General features: G+C 35.9%; 1 protein-coding gene across 2 annotated transcripts in view; it reads right to left on the bottom strand.

Annotated features, from left to right (window-relative positions):
* Positions 1–19,832, bottom strand: part of spg (dedicator of cytokinesis spg) — an 869,351-nt gene that overhangs the window by 583,264 nt on the left and 266,255 nt on the right. The gene's annotated exons all lie outside the window — the stretch shown is intronic.

The following is a 19,832-nucleotide window of genomic DNA, read 5'->3' as shown; positions in this document are numbered from 1 at the left end:
TATCATGGAAGGATCTCTGTCAGTCGTGACACCTGATAATTTTGTCAGATTAAATCAATTTTGGAACACTGTTCCAAAAGCCCAGTGAACATGTCATTACCTTTCGTTTGATCTGACAATGAACTCATTCCAATCAGCTCCTCACTTATCTCAAACTCTTGCGTTATTCTATGTGCAAATATTAACAACTGGGCTGTGGAAATAATGTCAGTTGATTCATCAATAGCTAATGAAAAATAGGCAAATTTCTTTGAATAAGATGTTAATTGGTCCTTTACATTTTCCAACATTGCAGTAATTCTTCTTTGCACAGTCATCCTGTTTAACTGAATTTTCTCAACATTTTTGGCTGATTCAGGACAAATTTTTTTAGCAGCTATCTCAAGGCAATCTTTAACGAAATCTCTGTCTGTAAATGGTCGGCACCTTTTTGCTATAAGGCGAGATATTTCAAAACTTATTTCTGTTGCGATTTCCAAATCTTGAATAGGTTTTGTAAACATCACTTGCACCTGTCAATTCTCGTTTCAAAAATGAAATCTTTTGTTTACATAGTTCTTCGGGTAGATTTGAAAATGTAGAATGCAGACTTTCATAGTGTCTCCTTATATTGTATTCTTTTGGTATGTATTATTTTGATATATTTTTGGTATTTGCAAATCAAGCACATGATATTATTAAACGACTGCACAAAACTATATTTTTCAGTCCAGCTATCCTGAAACTGCCATTTTGCATCCTATAGTTTGCGTTTCCTACTTGGCCCTGCTTTATCCATTGTAGAATTTATTTTTTACCGTTTCCTAGGAGTGATAATTAATGTAGCAACCGCACCTACGAAAACAAAATACTCATATGACAAATAGATGAATTATAAAATTTGTTAACATTATTACTAACCGATTATCGTAAGTAGACAGGCAATCGTGACGTCACAGCTACTTTGCTTTGCGGATGTACCATTTTTAAAAATTACCTATCGTGTAACTTGTTAAAGTTAAAATAATACACGGTGAGGTGGGATGCCAGCAAATCAACAGAGGGCCACATGTGGCCTGCTGGCCGTGGTCTGTGCATCCCTCGTCTAGAGCAATGTTTCTCGAACTTTTTTCAACTACGGAACACTTCACAAATCCTGAAATTTTGACGGAACTCCTTGGTTATTTTGTAATGTATAAATTAATACAGTAATTAATTGATAATTTAGCTGATTTTTTATTATTAATCAATAATTGATAATTAATTATTGATTAATTAAACAATTAAACCATCATTAAATTAATTTGTGCTGACAAATTAATTTAAAAATGACAAATTACAGAACTTCTCGTGGAACACCAGTGTTCTGGGGAACATCGGTTAAGAACCACTGGTCTAGAGGGTAGTTATCATGCAGACTGATTAATGCCAGAAGCATCAGGAATAAAGGCAGTGAATTATTTTAGCATCTGATAAGTTATATAAGACTAAAAATAATTGACATTAGTGAGATCTGGCTAACAAAAAAAGGATACCATTACAGGAACAAAACGTGATTGATAGAGTATGTTCAAGGAGGAGAGGCAGGAAGAATAAAGTGTTTGAGGGAGTACTGCTGATGATTGGGGGGGGGGGGAGATTAAATTAACCAGAACAGAGATCTTAAATGGTGATGATAGTATAAGTAATATACAGGCAATGGTTTAATTAGGTGTAAAGTAGAGATTCCATGATAAAACACATTGTTGTCTGAAGAGAACTATGAACTGCATAGACAGATAAACCTCTATGGATAAAAGTCAGATTATCATTATTTGAAATAAGATTGAAGAGTTTCTGGCAATGGTTAGCACAATTCTGCCAAAAGTGATAGGCATTAGTGAGATGGTCAGAGGAATAGAACGCAAGGGATATAGAATCTTCAGAGATGATAGAAGGAACAGGATAGGAGGATTACTAATGATAACAGAATTAAAGTCAAAAAGGAGTTTAAGTACATCAAGGGGAGAGGGATTCAGAGGACTGTTCATTTGAGGCCATCTGGTATGAGATAGAGGCCAACAGAAGTTAATATGTAATCGGTTGCTACTAAAATCCAGGGGGGGGGATAAGGAAGAACGCAGATGACATGTACTCATAAATTAGCAACAGGAGTACAGGCCGAGTAATCATTATGGGGGATTTCAACTATGGCGACATAGACTGGGAGTGAGGAATCATCACGGGTAAGAAGGAAATGGAATTTATACAGCTGCTGAGAAGCAACAAGTAATGGAGGGTAACATGGTTCAAGAGTGCTGGATCTGATCACTGCATCAGAAAACTTAACACTAACCAATCTAGCTATGCTGCCTCTTCTGGGAGAAAGTGATCGTGTAATCTTGACCTGGATGACTGTCAGATATGCAGGCTTTTCTGTTAAGAAGGAATATATGTGGAATTACAAAGCAGGTGATTACGACAATTGAGGAGTCAGCTTTCAGTAGTGTCATGGCATAAGAATTTGGAGAGGAGAAATGTTGGTGGTGCATGGAAGATGATCAAGGAGTGTTTGAAGAAAGCAGTATCAGAATATATACCTAGAGTCAGAAGGTTAAAAGATAAATCAGGTTGAAGTTAGATGGATAAATAGCTTCATTAAGCAGGAGTTGCACACAAAGAAAAGTTGTGGAAGAATTATAAAGAAAAAGGTGATCAGCATGACAATGAGCAGTATGAGGCAGAGGCAAGAATGGTGACTTGTATGGTAAGGAAGGCCAAAGCTAATTATGAGAGAAAGCTAGCTGATGAGGACAAGAGAAATCCTAAAGAGTTCTTTCACTATGTGGCAAGTAAAAGGAGGAATGACTATGGAAGGATGAATTTAATAAGTGCTGATATTGGGAGGTAACAGAACCAAACCAAAAGAGTTAAATTACTGAGTGAGTACTTTGCAGGGGGTATTTTGGCATCAAGGTGACATTGATGCCAAAGGTGATATTAGATATTGCAGAATGTCAATACTAACACAGCCATGGGATTAAATGCCATATCGGCCTATGTATTACAAGATGCGCAAAGGAATTATCAGCTCCTCTGACCAAGCTGTTTAATTAGCCTAACTGAATGAAGGAGGCTCCAAGACAAGTAAATTATAGGCCAATCAGTATCTCAGGCAGAACCGTTGCCAGATTAGGTGTAAAGTAGATCGTGCCCTGAAGTAAACAATTAAATATTGCCCCTGATGGATTATAAGATTAACAAAAATATAAGAAAATCTCCAATTGCTATTTTGTTTTTATTATAAGAGAAACATTAATGCAAAATGATTACATAATAATATTAATTAAATGTTTGCTCTATGGGGATATAGCACAATAAAACTGTTTATAAGCTCTTTTAAATTTAAATTATAAATAGTTGCTAGATCAACCAATCTTTCTTGGGTCATTGCTGCTTGTAAATAATTTTTAATTAGTTTAAGCTTGGAAAAACTTCTTTCTGCACTTGCTACACTTCTGTTAGCATGGCGACGGCGCTTACCGCAATATGGCTGAACAAGCACCCTTATTAAGCCACACCATGAAGCAGGCTGCCTCTATGCTACACCCTGTCAATGGTACTGATCTCAGGAGTGGTGATTAAGGTATTTTTGAAATTGGTAAAAGACAGAATTCGGGACTGGGTGGATAGGAATATGATACTCTATAAGGGACAAAATAGTTTTGTGAAGGATAGGTCTTGCATTAATAATTTGTTTAATTTTGATAATAAAGTGACAATGGAGTAGGATAAGGGAAATGGCTGCTCAGTGATACTGCCAGACTTCACAAAAGAATTTGACAAGATTCCACATAGAACACTATTGCATAAATTGGAACAAATAGAGATGGATATGAATCTGGAGATGGATATGAATCTGGTGATTTGGATTAGAGGGTGGCTGATGGAGAGATGAGTTCAGTAGAAGGGATCAGTGGTGTACTACAGGGCTCAGTACTTGGTCTACTGTTGTTTAATTTGTATATCAATGATATAAGAAATTATTTGACAGGAAATATTCTGTTGTTTGCTGATGATGCTAACTAGGAAGGGCAATTGTAAATGAAGGTGATGCAGAGATCCTGAAGGAAGACTTAAATAGCAGTATGGGCAAAGGTAAATGGCTGCCAGTTTAATGTGGTGAAGTATAAGGTGACAGCACATTGGGAAGAAGAGATCACAATCCCTGTACTATACTGATGTGACTGAACCAAAGAAAAATTATGAGGCCAGGGAATTGGGTGTGATTGTCGACAGTTGAAATTTAGAGGGCATAAGCTCCTCCATAGTGCAATTGGAAAAACGATGGTACGTTGCACCCTTCGATTAGAAAAGGCCCAAGTTTGATTCTCGTCATGACAGGAGGAATCTTCATATGGACTTTTTAAATTAAAGGTGAGTTAGCCAATCTCATATGGAGGTAGCATGGTTTTTTCTCCTGGAAACTCAGGCTTTTTATCCCACATACAGACAAATCATCCCTTCAGAACACACGCAGTTTACAGACAAAAAAATACTAGTTGTGGTGGTGGGAAGTAGATGTGTTCATGTAGATGATTGGTAACAGAGGTTCAGTGCAGTAGTGAATACAGAGAGTTGTAGGTCCTCCAGCAATGAGTCTACAGACTCCTTGGAGGTGTCACAAATACTAATAATATTGTGAAAGTAGCCCAACAGCACATCAGATTACGTGGCTGTTGAAGAACATACTAACAAGCAAGGATAAAGAGATTATTGTTCCCCTATATAAGGCTTTAACAAGGTCACATTTGGACTACTGCACACAGATCTGGACTCCCAGATTCTGTGGGGGATGAAGAAGTAGTGGAGAGGATCCAGAGGCAAGTGATAAAGATTGTAGGAGGTCTATGGAATTGCTCCCTATGTGAACGGATTGATGGTCTATAGGCTTAAAAAATTAGCTAACAGACAAAAAAGAGATGTGATAGAAGCATTTAAAGTTATTAAAAGGGTTTTATAGGACTGGCATTGAAGATTTTTTTCAGCACATGGAAAGAAAGGAGAAAACAAGGGATCACCAGTGGAAGAGTGTGGTTAGCAAGGGTGGATGGGGGTTAGGACTAGAATTTTTTGGTTGAAGGATGATGAATGGGTGGAATGGATTGCCAGAGGTGGCTGTAAATTCTTCATTAGTGAATGAGTTTAAGGAGATGTATAATAGGTATCAGATTATATAGGAATTATTAGATTATATTAGAATATTAGATTATATAAGAATAAAAACATTATTTATGTGGAACTTCAAAGAAAGGCGATTGTGACAGTGAGAAGACAGCTTGAAGTAAAAGCTTAGCACAAAAAACTGCATGGTAGAGCAGCAACAGTGCATGGAAAGTGTCATAAAATAAAGAAAGCTATATCAGATTGCATTTTGAGTATAGGAGAATAAATTGCACATGAATTAAATGCATAAGAGACTGAAACCATGCTGAGGAAGCAAAATCTTACTAAACAAAAAGCATTTAGTCCTAAAAGCAACAGGAAATCCAAGAGAAATTTTTTTTAACCATGTAAGTGATAAAACAAAAAATGATCATAAAAGATTTACCTAGTGAATGTGAAAGGCAGGATAAGTTATCTACCATTTCTAAAACATTTGATACTTATCCTGCTACCTAGATGCCATGTGGAACTTAATGAAAGAACAGAGTGAGTTAAAGGTATTAACCCTTTAACCATATTACAAAAGTGCTGTGCATGTTCATTGGTGTAGTTTCTTTAGTGTTACTAATGCATTGAGCACATTTCTGTAATTCCTTGGTAGCGTTACTAATGCTCTGAGTACGTTTCTGTAAACTTTTTCATTTTGCAATCGTTATAACGACACTAGGTGCATTTATGATTTAGTTTTCTTGCTTATACACAGAGAGGGATTGTTCACTGTGAGAAAAGAAATTGGTTACTTTGCTAGAAGAACTAAAGTAAAGAAGGATGCAAGTGGTTTAAAAAAATATCTTCAACATTGGGTTTGAAGAAGTGCACAATGTCTGTTGCATTATTTGCAAGAGATTCTGATGGTGAGTCAGATGAAGAATGTGTTGAAGAATTCCTTTTAGATATAAGTGATGACAGTAATGTTGATGTCTCATTGGAAAGCTCTGATAGTGATGAAGACAGTTGTGGTTTGTCCCAAGCTAGGAGATGGTGTCGTATACCAGCTGGCTTGGTATGTTTACATCATCCTCTTTTCTTTTACAGAAACACCTAGTATTTTTCAAGATATCGCTGTAAGTAATTGCTCACTGGAACTATTTAAATTATATTTTGATGAAGCTATAATGAACATTTTAGTTGAGAAAATGAACAAGAAAGCTATGCAGTTTATTGTCACTACAAAGCTCAAAAGTTTTTCTCGTTTTCATTGGAAAGACAGACAGCAGTGAGAAGATGTTTTTAGCATTATTACTGCTCCAAAGCAGGCATAGTTCAGAAATCAGAATTAAAATTGTATTGGTCTAAAAAATGTTGATTGAGACACCATTTTTTTCAGAACCAGATATTTGTGTGGATGAAAGCCTTATTTTATACATGGGTCAACTTGGTTGGAAACAGCACATGCTGCTGAAGTGGTCTCATTTTGGTTTGAAATATTTTAAACTTTGTGAATCATCTAGTGGCTACATGTATGAAAAATAATTTATACAGGTAAAGGAACTCAGGTATCCAGTTTATTACCTAATGCTTCTTTTGGTACATGAATTGTTTTTACCTTAGCATCTTCTCTGCTGAATAAGGATTACTGCATCACCTTGGATAATTATTTCAATAGTCCCGAGTTCGCAGACTACTTGGTTACCAAGAAAAACTGATGTTTATGGGACTGCTAAGATGACTCAAAAAGAAATACCTGAAGAACTCAAATTGAAGTAGTTGAAGAAAGGAGAAATTTGTGTCTTTCAGCATGGGAAGATTGTTGCCTTGAAACAGAAAGACAAGAAAGATGTCACTATGCTGAGCACCATCCATGGGAACAAAATGGAGGATGCAAAGATAAGGAAAGGCACTGTGAAAAAACCAGCTGTGGTATTACAGTACAACACCATGAGAGGTGTTGACGTTTAGACCAAATGCTTTCATATTATCTTGCTACTTGGAACAAACAGAGTATTCTGTAAAATCGTTCAGATACCTTTTATATCTCTGTGCACAATGCTTTTGTACTAGACAGAAAGTTAGGTGGTAAGCTTGATCACAGAGCTTTTAGGTTGGATCTCATAGACAAAATCAGTGAAACCTATCGCACCCCAAGGGCTAACTAGAAAAGTGGAAGAGCAGCCAAAGGGAACCAAATCAGACTGACAGGAAGGCACTTTCCAGAATATATATCCCCTACTGCAAAAGCAAGCAGGGCCAAGAAGAAAATGTGACGTTTGTTGCACAAGATCAGTTTTTGGAAAGAAGGTTCACAAAGAAATGCGTATGTGGTGCCCTGATTGCCAGGTAGGATTGTGTGCTTCACCATGCTTCAAAATCTACCGTACAATTAGAAACTTCTGGAGAAATATCACATGAATGTAGGTTATTATAGTTATTACTGTGTGTATAAAAATCATTAATTAGTTAATATTCTCTTTAGTAAATCATTGACATAGTTTTTGTATAAAAATTATAAATAACTTTTTATACCTTGTTAATCAAGTAGTATTGAAATTAAAAAAAAAAAAAAATAAAAAAAAAAACTTGGGGTAAAATACCTGAAAATGGAACTTAACCTCCCTACCAGCCAATGTGGATGAAATAGTGACACCAAATTGCACTTCTTATCCATGTTATTCAATAGGTTTTAGATCTTCGTATCCAGATTTAACTCAATGTCTATAGACGTGGCCGGTTTGGGGGGTTAATGGTCAAAGGGTTAAAGCTACAGCAAGAACTTGATTAAACACAGCAAGAGGGAACTGGAGGGATATCAAGAAGGTTACTGAAGACACATGGAGAATATGAGGTACCAATGATCAACTTGAATTCTGCACAATGCCTAATCAGTGGAACTTGAGCAAGTTAATTCCATTATCAAAGATTGGAACCAGAACTAGAGCAACCAATTATAAACTAAATCAGTATCTCTGGAGTGGGTGGTAGAAGTTAACAGGATCTGGATCCATACAGAGGTAATATATAATGTTTTGATGCTCTAGAGAGAGAGAGAGAGAGAGAGCATCATGGCTTTGTCAAAAGTTGGACTTGCTATAGCCATTCACACACTACCACATTACTTTTATATTTGCCAAGGAATTTGAGAGGATTACACATCATATGCTATTACATAAAGTCAAATGAACGGTATGTGAAAAAAGGGGCTTATGACATAGGAGTGGCTGGCTGACTAACACATATCAGAATAATGTATAGAGGTGTAAGGAGAAAGGTGGCCAGTGAGATGTCTGATAACATATAAAAAATAAACAAAATAATATAAAACCTATTGTATAAATTATAAATCAAGCTAAAAATATGTACATGGAAAAATATAAGTAGCATATATATATATATATATATATATATATATATACTACTTATGTATATACTTATATACAAGATTGAATTGACAAATTTTGTAGAAAAAAAAACCTTGTCAGAATGGGCTTGTGCATTCTTATAATCCTGTGAACCATATTGGTGGTAGCAATGCTATCAGTTAGTGCCTTCCAAGTCAGACTGATTACACGGAAGGCGTCAGATGAAGAGAGTCCTCCAAGTTGGTGGCAGTGCAGACGACCCCATCTCGTAAAAAATCAAATGATGACATAACAAGTAACTGATAAACAAGAATTTGGAACAGGTTTCGTTATTAGGAAAAAAATTATAGTCATCTTATCTCTGACTGAATTTAAAGCTTTTAATGAAAGAATAAACAAGCTAAAAGTACAAGCAAAATGGTTCAAGATACCTTTCATTAATTATATGCACCCACAAAAGTTCCAGAAGAGGAAATAAAAGATGAATTCAATGAAAAACTGGAACTAATCTTCAAAAAAATTCCACAGTAGGATATAATTATCGTGTTAGGAGATTTCAATGCAAAAACTGGAAAAGAAGAAATATATAAAAATATTATCCGAAGTCAAAATCTTTATGAAGAAGATTGATTAATTTGGTCACATCTAGAAATTTAATAATAGGCCACACTATGTTTATGAGGAAGCACATACACAAAGAGCCTCCATAGTTGTCAGTATAGATGAAGGTCAGAAAGACCTGGGTTTGATTCCCGTCAGTGATATGAGGAACCTTTATCTGGTCTCTTTCGACAAAATGTGAGTTAGTCGGTCTCATACAGAGGTAGGGGGTTTATTCAGCCAGAAACTCGGATTTTTCATCCCGTAGAACAGGCAAACCAGCCCTGTGAACATGCACAGACTACAGTCAGAAATACTGCCCTTAGGAGATGCAGCAAAGAGTGGCGACCTGGTCGCCACTCTTTGCTGCATCATTTGACCTGGTCGCCAATCAGATAACAGAAAATGTTTACATGATTACATTGAAAAAATTTAGAAATCCATTGCATTAATTAGCTGTAAGCCTCCTTGGTAGGGGGAGTGGGGAAACTCAATCCATCCTAGGACAGGATGGATGAGTAGATATGATTACATACACAAACATGCATGGATATCTCCTGATGGATATACATTTAATCAAATAGACCACACCATAATCAGTAAAATAGGGCAATTTCATCCAGAATATCCAGAGTTTCAGAGAAGCTGAGTATGATGGTGTCCATTTTCCAACTGGTGCTATTCTTAAGGTCAAAATAAACAGTAAATATTTATTGGCACATGTGAATCATCTGAGATACAATATTTACAAAATAAAACAGAAGAGAAAAGAAAATGTGAGTGTGAATTAAAACAAAACATGAAAAATAACAGCTGAAAAAGGAATACAAATATTAAAAAGATCTGGAATCATATCATGGCTAGCATAAAAGACAGAAAACTCAACTGGAATTAAAAGTAAATACAGTGTAAAAAATGATTTAATGAAGAACGTGAACTGGAAGTAAAGAAAATGAAAAAAAGAGAACCGGTTTAATAACAATAAAATAATCAGATAACAGAAAATGTTTACATGATCACATTGAAAAAATTTAGAAATACTTTACGTTAAATAACTCTAGGAATTTTTTCTGTGAAATTAAAAACCTAAAAACTGTTCATCATAAAAACATTAGCAATTGATAAACCCCAGCTACCAGAGATGAAATAGCAAACAAGTGAAAAGTAGTAAACCAGGGGTTCTCAACTTTTTGCTCAGAGACTCCCTAAGTAAAAATTCAGTAATAAGACCCCCAAGAGCAAGCCATAAGCTTCAAGTTAATATATTTTGTAAACAATTTTTTTAGAGAATCTATCCAAATGTCATTTGCAATGCATATTAAAAAAAAAAAAAATTAAATTAACACTAACACTTACCGCATGTTTAATGAGAAGGATAAGGTTGATTTGATTTTAGAAGAAAGGAAATATTCGGTTCATGATTTTGTTGCTGTAATCTCAGATTTCCATTATTTTCAAGATCTAGTCAATTTCTTAGCTTAGTTAAAATACTGTTAGCATAGATAAATCCAGCTTCTACCATGTATGAACTTTGAAAGGTCAATGATAAATGCTCAACAGTTTTATACAGTTTGGGGTATTTTTTAATAGTATTTTTACTTATCCAAAATCCCCTGAAACTTTCTTTTGAGGACAGTGATTTAGCTTCTAGGTCCATCTTCATCTGAATAATTTCCTCTTGCAAATCCAGATCCAAGTGGCTGTAAAAAGGAAACCGAGCATGACCACTCAAGCGAAAATCTGCTTGGACACTAACTAAAACAATTTATTTATGTTTTCATGGGAACATAGTTGATGTGCCACCAGGTGCACGAGGATAAGCCACTTTGCTGACTGCCAAAGTCAAAGGACTTGTTTTGTATGCTAATTCTAGATTTCTAGAATTATCTTTATGAGGAAACATTTTCTTTAAAGATCGCTAAAATAATCTTACCAACTCCCACTAGCTTTATTAGAAATAAAGATCCCCTCACACTTTCCCGAAGACACCTGGGTGTTGCTACCGACCACTCTGGGAATCTCTGTTCTAAACCCTGATGAACCTGCTAAGATTTTTTAACAGAAAACTTATTATACTTATCACCTAGAAATATTTAAACCTACTAGTCAAATTAGAAGAAAGCATAAAGCAGTTCAAAGACAACAAAGCACCAAGTACCGATGGAGTAGTAGCCAAACTCATCAAATATGTTGGAAGTGAATTAACTACAGGTATAGATAAATTCATAAATTTATTATCATTATTATTTATACAGGTACTCCATCGAGTCAAAAGCCTCATCATGAGAGACCCACACTATCCATCAACACATTACCTATCATACATCTCCTTATATTTATTCACTGTTGGGGCACTCACAACAAGCTCTGGCAATCCATTCCACTCCTTCACCACTCTCCAAAGTAAAGAACCTTGTTTGCACACCCTTACTAACCACACTCTTAGACAACGTCCAAGTGTAACCCATTGTTTTTCCCCCTACTTCCCACGTAATGAAAAATTTCTTCTGAATGAACTGACTTGATGCTTCAATCATGCCTTTCTTCTTCTTCAATGAAGAAGAATGGCATGAACTACTTCATTGAAGACAGTTAAGAGAATTGGAAGTAATGTACGAGGAGTAATATATGAACATACGAGGATATAAGAATATAAGAACATAAGTTACCTTTATAACTCTGCTACTAGTATGTTCTTTCTTGTGATTATATCAGTTGCTTTAATATAATTTTTGTTCTAGGTGTTTATCAGAACTTTCCAGCCCCCCCCCCACCTCCCATAGTATTCGTTCAGTCTTGTCCATGTTTATTATAAAAGGCTCTCTAAATGGAGCTGTTGATCACATCTGTTGAAGTGCTGTTATACAGTACTGTCAAAACAGAAATGAGTTTTGGTATGCTCAAGAAACAAAAGCCATTCCTAATTGACTCTTGAAGAATGTTGCTAAAATATTCATCAGTAATAGTCACATTATGATAAGGAATAGCTTTAAAATGTTCCCTTCAACTGATGTTGACAGAGGCGAAAGGCTGTTTCATCCTTTGTTTGGGTGAGTTTCAAGAAAATGCTCTGATATACAGAGTAATGTCAGCAACATTGCATTAAATTGCTAATTTTGGTAAAATTAACTCAAAGTAGCAGAATCAATTTCATCATCCACTATGAGATCAAGAGCCTCCATAACTGAGCCAGTATAGACAAAGCCATTTGGTCGGAAAGACCTGGGTTCGATTCCCTTCAGTGACATGAAGAACCTTTATCTGGTCTCTTTCAACTAAAGGTGAGTTATAGCTGGATAGCTGGTCTCATACAGAGGTGGCAGGGGGGGGGGGGGTTTCTTCACCCGGAAACTCAGGTTTTTCCTCCACAAGAACAGGCAAACCGGCCCCACGAACACACATGGATTACAGTCATGAATACATCAGCCATTATGCCGGTCCTGAGCCCAGATAAAAGTTGGGGGCTGGGGAAAGCAATAATGAACTACCCTGTAAAAATCACACCAGAAATACTTTAGACAATGCCTAAAAGTCACCTATGGTCAAAAACGACTGAAAGGGAAAACCAGGTACTATGAGACCACCGTCCTGCTTGTTACTAGGCTTGAAAAAAGTTTCAGGTTTGGTTTCTTGAAAAGATTTAGAGATTGTCTCACCTTCAGCCCATCCATGGTAATAATGTATGATATGTTTGATAAGGTATAATAGCCTACCAAATAATGAGGTATAATAATGTATAAGATTACTATATAATATATTATGCATAAATGCATACACTATCATTTTGATATATATCCTCAAGGATGGCCTTACAGCCTTGGTTGCTCCTACCATAAATCCAAATCTGGTAGACATTTAGAAAGTTGATTAGAGGAACTCTGTCTTTAGGAAAGGAAAGGAAGGTAGAAATCTTCCTGGCAGGAAATAACAGGACAATTTGAGAGGCCTTAGAACTTCAGCAATATATTCAGATATTCGCTTAATACATAAAGAGGAATCTGAGAGATTTCTTCCTGAAATCTCAGGGCCTGAAGCTGTTAAATGCTTTGCTGATAAAAGACTCATTAAAGCCATTTTTTCAGAAAAGCAGATTTGATATAATTTAATTCTTGCATAGAAAGTCTTCAGTGGAATGTAAACTATCAGCACAATGTAAGAATGACAGCATGTCCATATGTGCTATTGCCGCTCAACTGGAGCATCCAAAATCCATGGCTGGTGATGTGATCAACAAATGGAGATGTTCTGGCATCACTAGTACAGGAAAACACTCAAGTTGGCTACCGAAAATGACTGACAGGGACAGGAGGTTGTTAAAACGGGTGGCAGGCAAAAATTGGTTACAATTGCACAGACCATCAGTAATGAGTTCCAGGGCACCAATAATACCATGATGAGCACTAATGCTACACGAAAATAATTTCATTTACAGCGTTTCCACGGAAGAGTAGCGGCACACAAGCCGAACATCACAACAACGAACAAGGTGGCTCGTCTGGCCTGGTGCAAAGAGTGTGTGAGCTGGACAATTGACCAGTGGAAAAATGGTACTTTGGAGCGATGAACCAAGGTTCACTGATTTCCAGTCATGGCAAGGTGTAGGTATGGAGAAAGCATGTTGAATGCTTGTTACCAAAGTGTGCTGTACCTACAGTAAAGTTTGATGGTGGAGGAGTAATGGTGTGGGGTGCATTCAGCTGGTTTGGAGTGGGACCACTGGTCATTGTCCGTGGTCTCATGAAGGCCACTCAGTACCTTGATATTCTGGATAATCAGGTGCTGCCTACACTGTGAAGTTTTTATGGAACAGACCAGTTACTATCAAACTGATAATGCCCCATGCCACAAAGCTGCAGCTGTTATGGATTGGTATGAAGAGATGGGGTGCTAAACAACTGCCCTGGCCTGCACAGAGTTCTGACCTCAACCTCATCAAACACCTGTGGGATGAACTGGAGTGGCAATTGAGGTCCAGAACAGCATGTCTTCGATCTGTCGCTGAACTCAGTACTGCTTTGATGGAGGAATGGAGACCAATTCTACCTGATGTCTTCCACACACACTGGTGGAAAGTCTCCCTCAAGGGGTGCAGAAGGTGACCAAAATCAAAGGTAGACATACCCGATATTAGATTTCGCTTGTTAGTATCAATTGTAAATTACTAAAGTGCCTGGAAAATTATTGGTTGTGTGTGTGTGTGTGTGTACACACACACACATGTACATAACTAAATATATTCAAATAACTGATTTTCTTACTTCATTTTCTAACTAGATAAAATACCTCAAAATAGTAGACATGTTTCAAAATGAGATTCTTTAATCAGATATTTAAAACCAATATCATTCATATCTAGATCATGAATATAAATGCAAATTTAATCTGGAGAGAAGTGATCTGTAGCAGTGAAGATGTGTAGCTACATGTTAGAGAACGAAAACAAAAAAGTTGCAATGCTTATGGTATTAGAAGGGAAACAGAGATGGCAAATTAATTTTAGAAAATAAAGAAATTAGTTTTAGCCAAAGAGGATTAAAAAAAAAAAAGAAGGCAAATGCAGAGAATTGGCTGAGAAGGCAAAGAAACCCCAAGAAGTTCTTTTGCTATGTGGCAAGTAAAAGGAAAAATTAACTATGGAAGAATAGCATTAACAAGTGCCGATGACAGTGAAGCAACAGAGGCAGACAAAACTGCTGAGTTAATGAGTGAACACTTTGCAAGGATCTATTATTCAAATGAAGATACTGCAATGACAGAAACTGATGCAAGAATAAAGGTTGATGAATTGGAAGTACTTAGGATATTGTAGAATGCCAATGCAGATATGGTCCATGAGATTAGATGGGATGTTAGTTTGCATATTATAAGAAAGTGCAAAGGAACTGGCATTGCCTCTGATTAGTTACTTAAGTCTCAGCTCTGATAAAATATCAATGGAGTGAAAGAAGGAAAAATAATCCTGAGGTATCAAGGAGGTTCTAAGACTGAGGTAGCAAATTACAGACTAATCAGTATCTTGGGAGTGGTAGTTGTGGTAAAGATATTGGAAAAGTTGTTCAAAGACAAAACTCGGGGTAGATGGAATATGATACTCTTGGGGAAGAGGATCATGGCTTTGAAAAGAGTTTCTATTAATTTGACCTTTACTTTAAACAAATTAAAAGTCAGATTAATAGAAACACAGACACAAGAAATTAATAATAATTTTATAATGCATATATTTCAATCTGAATAACTAATGGATAATTATTCCTTTCACAGATAGGAGCCACATGCTATAGAGACACCAAACAACAAATGATAATTAAATATTTAAAATAATAAAAAATATAAATAAAATAAAAAAATAAATTAATAATTTAAAAAAAGGAGGGGAGAGTTACTACTTAATAGGATAGTTAATATGATTAGGATCAAAATCAGACAAATGCTTAAATGACAGATGATTTAAGCATTGTGAATGGAAAACATCAAAGACCATAATTCTGCATAAAAAAGGTAATCAAGAAGACATCAGTAACTACAGACTTCTGTCTATTAGCACACGCATAAAATATTCACCAGAATCATCCTAAACTGAATACAAACCTCCATCAATGAAAATAGCTGCAAAGAACAGGCTGGTTTCAAAAAAGGCTTTTCGACAATGGATCACATTCAAACTATTACTTAGCTAACAGAAAGATGCAGAAAATACCAGATCCCACTTTGTCTTCTTTTAATAGATTTTAAAAAGGCATTTGACACTGTTGAGCATAACGCAGTATTCCAGGCTTTAATAGAACAAGGCATAGAAAAAGCATACATCCAACTCATAAAAGATATCTACAAAGAAAGTACAACAAATATCACCCTTTTCAATCACCCGACTAAAATTAACTTAAGTAGAGGAGTACGTCAGGGTGATGTCTTATCACCTAATCTCTTCACATCTACTCTGGACAGCATCATTCGAAAAATTGACATGAAAGATGGAATAAACATTGATGGTGAAATATTAAATATCCTATTATTCGCCGATGATGTGGTATTCATATATTTCACTCACCCAAACTCTTAGAATCAATGCTGAATAACATAAGCCAAAACTGCCAAAAAATTGGATTGGAAATACACCCTGACAAAACAAGATGGATGAAAAACAAATACTGTAAAGATCATACAATCACTCTAGAATCTCGCACCATTGAAAAAGTTGAGGAATACATCTACCTTGGCCAGTCCATAAAAATGAATAATGATATATCAAATGAAATAGCAAGGAGAAAAAGAGCTGCTTGGATAGCCTTCAACAAAATAAAATCGACAATTACTAACCAAAACAAAGATATAGACATAAGAGCCCATCTTTTCAATAGTCACATCTTACCAGCATTAACTTATGGCAGTGAAACATGGAACACAACTTTAAAAGAAGAACAAAGCTTAATAACAACTCAACGTGCAATAGAAAGAAGAATATGCAATATAAACAAAATAGACCATGTAAGACACACAGAAATCAGGAAGAAGTCTGGACTCACAGATATAATAAAAACAATCTACAACAGCAAAAGAAGATGGATAGGACATCTTGCCAGAATAAGAGACAACAGATGGACAGTCAGAGTTACAAACTGGTATCCAAGAGATACCAAAAGGAAACCTGGAAGACCAGCCTTAAAGTGGGAAGACCCAATGATTAAGAAAGTTGGAAGAAAATGGAGAAGAAAAGCCCAAGATAGGAATAGCTGGACTCTTTACGACCTGCAGTCATGGAGAAATCCTGAAACCACAGGTCCATCAAGGTAATCAAGGTAAAAAAAAGCACTACTGAGTCTCTTTGAGTGCAGAAATGCTTTTAAGACTGAGACAGCAAATTACAGACCAACCTGTATCTCAAGAGTGATGGTTGTGGTAAAGATATTGGAAAAGCTGCTCCATGACAGAATTCAGGGTGGATAAGTGAAGTGACAGAGAACTCATTACATTTAATAATGTAACAACTAAGTATTGAACTAGAGGATGTTATGGTGAGTGTCCAATCCATGTTGAGTCAAGCCAAGCCAGATTTTATAGGTTTCAAATGATGTACAACTGGTATGTCAGTTGTTCCTGCAATTAGTTTTCAATAGAATCTCCTATTCGTCCAAAGTAAGAATGAAGGCAATCAAAATTAACCTGGTGAAGATAACCTGGCAAATCCCCCCCCCCCTCACTGTGAGGAGGGGGAGGAATCTACCATGGAAGTTAAGCAGGACGACTTTTATTATCATCATGATAGAAAGTGTCAAATCTAAATTATGTCCTTTAAGAATCTTTGAAATTGGTTCAGATTCCTGTGATGGATGAAATTGAGACCTACCACACAGGGTCAAGGTTTCTAGGGACCACCTTGTGTTCAGATGTGTTAAATCTTGTGAAGCAATTTCATAGCACAAATGCTCCAGATGTCATCAAGTCTTTAGATGAAAATCCTTGGGATTGGAGCAGAAAATATGTGATGCATTAAGTAAAGATTTGATGATGGACTTAATCTTATATGTAATGGCCTTGAGGGTAGGTTTTACACTAAACCAAAGTTCATCAGAGATGCAAAACAAAATTTGCATGAATTATCTAAATGACTATTTGTATACAGAGACTACTGATTGTTGAAGCAATGTTGTATATTATGGGATACTTGATTCATTAGGAGGGACTTTTTTCCCCCTGATATAAGAGCTTTATTTACTTTTATCATGCACTCCAGATATTTAGCTTGGTAGAGAAAAACATACAAGCAGACTGAGAGCACAGTTATGTCACCCTCTCACCACCACTACCAATTTTTTCATTTTGAAACATTTTGAAAATATGGCTCTAACTCTGACCTATGCTAAAGTGATAACATGTTCTCCATTTGGCAACATGACTGGGATGTGATGAAATGCTTTTAGCACACCTTGGCGGCCAACAATCAAAGATCCATTTCAACACTGAAAAGGAAAGTAATAACCATCTGCCCTTCCTTAACAACCTTGCCACCCGACTACCCAATGAAACATTATCCTTTTCTCTCTACAGAAAATCTACTCACGCTGCTAGAACCCATCTTCTCAGACCACATTAGCCTTTCCAGTGAAAGTAATCACATCCAAGACACTTGTTTAGTAAATGGCTTTTCCATTCACAAAATCAACAGAACTCTCTACTCACTCCCCCCCCCCCACAAAAAAAATCCAGAACAGAAAAAATCCATTACCATTTCTTACATCCAGAACACCTAAAAAAAAACTCACATGTTCTCAAAGGATATAGCATATAGATCTTTCCTTCAAGTCATACCAAAAATTAGCTACCCTTATCCATTCATCAAGAGATTCTCTCCCTCAGTAAAATCAGTGTTTTTTCCCATACTTTCACAATATCTGCATACTTCTTTTAAAATTTTAGTAACACCAGCATACTCCTCCTCTCATGCCAAGGCAATTTGGGAGAAGCTATAATAATATTTCAATCAAGGATAATTATAAAGATATTCCCTTTTTTTTTTTTATCAGTAAATGATTTTGTTTTAAAAATATTAAATACATTTTAGTTATATGAATCCAATATACATATTGTAGAAACAAAAATTCTGAAATTTACATTTTCCATAATAAAGAAGTTTAATAAGATGAATCAAAACTGGCACAGAGCTCCAATCATGTGGTTTGAACTATTTGAATAGTTCAAACCACATGATTTTAAAGCAGACAGGTTGTACCACATACCACATGACTGGAATGCAACCATACTGTCAACCAGATGTGGATTTTGTTTAAAACTTCTTTTACATTTTTAGGTACTGAAAAATTAACTGTATTAAAGACCTACATTTATCTGCAAAAATGCAGTGACAAAAAAAAAAAAAAAAAAGAAAGAAAGAAAGAAAGAAAAGAGCCTCATATTCCCCTAAAGATGTTTAGGGGAGTATGAGTTGGTGTGTATGTGTGTCTCTTGGAGTACACACACATACACAACAGACTGAGTGTGAAAGTTGGGATCTGACAGTCCGTACTGGTGCCTTCTATGGGTGTAGTGATGGAATATTCTTGACAGACTCGATATCATGGTATCCTATATTTTTAGTAAAGAAAAGTAAGCCAGCCATATTTGTTAAGATTTTGAGAATGTTGTAGTACCATGGGATTCTAGAAATAGTCTCTGATTCAGATTCTATATAGAGATTCCCTGTTCCTGCTAACTTTGGACAAAACTGGAAGAAAGCAAAATTCCACTTAGATGAACATGGAAACTTTGTCCATTATCTGAACTTTGGATAAGCAGACTATGCTATGGATACAAATCACCAGATCCAAATCTGCCACAATACTAGAACATTCTCCAAATTTTAACAAATGCTTTACCTTACTTTACCAAAAATCTAGGAGACCATCATATTGAACCCTTCAAAAATATTCCATCATCATTACACCAATAAAGCCATCAATCAGGATTATCAGATCCCACTTTTCACACTCAGTCTGCATTCACCTGTCTGCACATGCTTAGTATATGAAAATGCCTTGGTGACTAATGTGAATGGCTTACTAATCTAATTAGATAAACAAATTTAGTTACTTAATTATTACCTCTAGATGTTTGTTTTCTACTATGAATTATAATGATATTTTTTTGACAAACTTTTGTCATGATGTTTTATTAGGTGTCACACTGTCATAAATTAGGCAAAATTAACATCTGCATGCATCTGAAGTACAGCTTAAAAGTTGTCATTTTAAAAAGTTA

This window comes from Typopeltis vanoorti, chromosome 3 (assembly GCF_054136105.1).
Source record: "Typopeltis vanoorti isolate ZY-2024b chromosome 3, IOZ_Tvanoo_1.0, whole genome shotgun sequence".
In the NCBI taxonomy this organism is placed as follows: Eukaryota; Metazoa; Arthropoda; class Arachnida; order Uropygi; family Thelyphonidae; genus Typopeltis; species Typopeltis vanoorti.
Note: the sequence above shows the minus strand (reverse complement) of the source record. Positions and strands in the feature narration are given on the sequence as shown.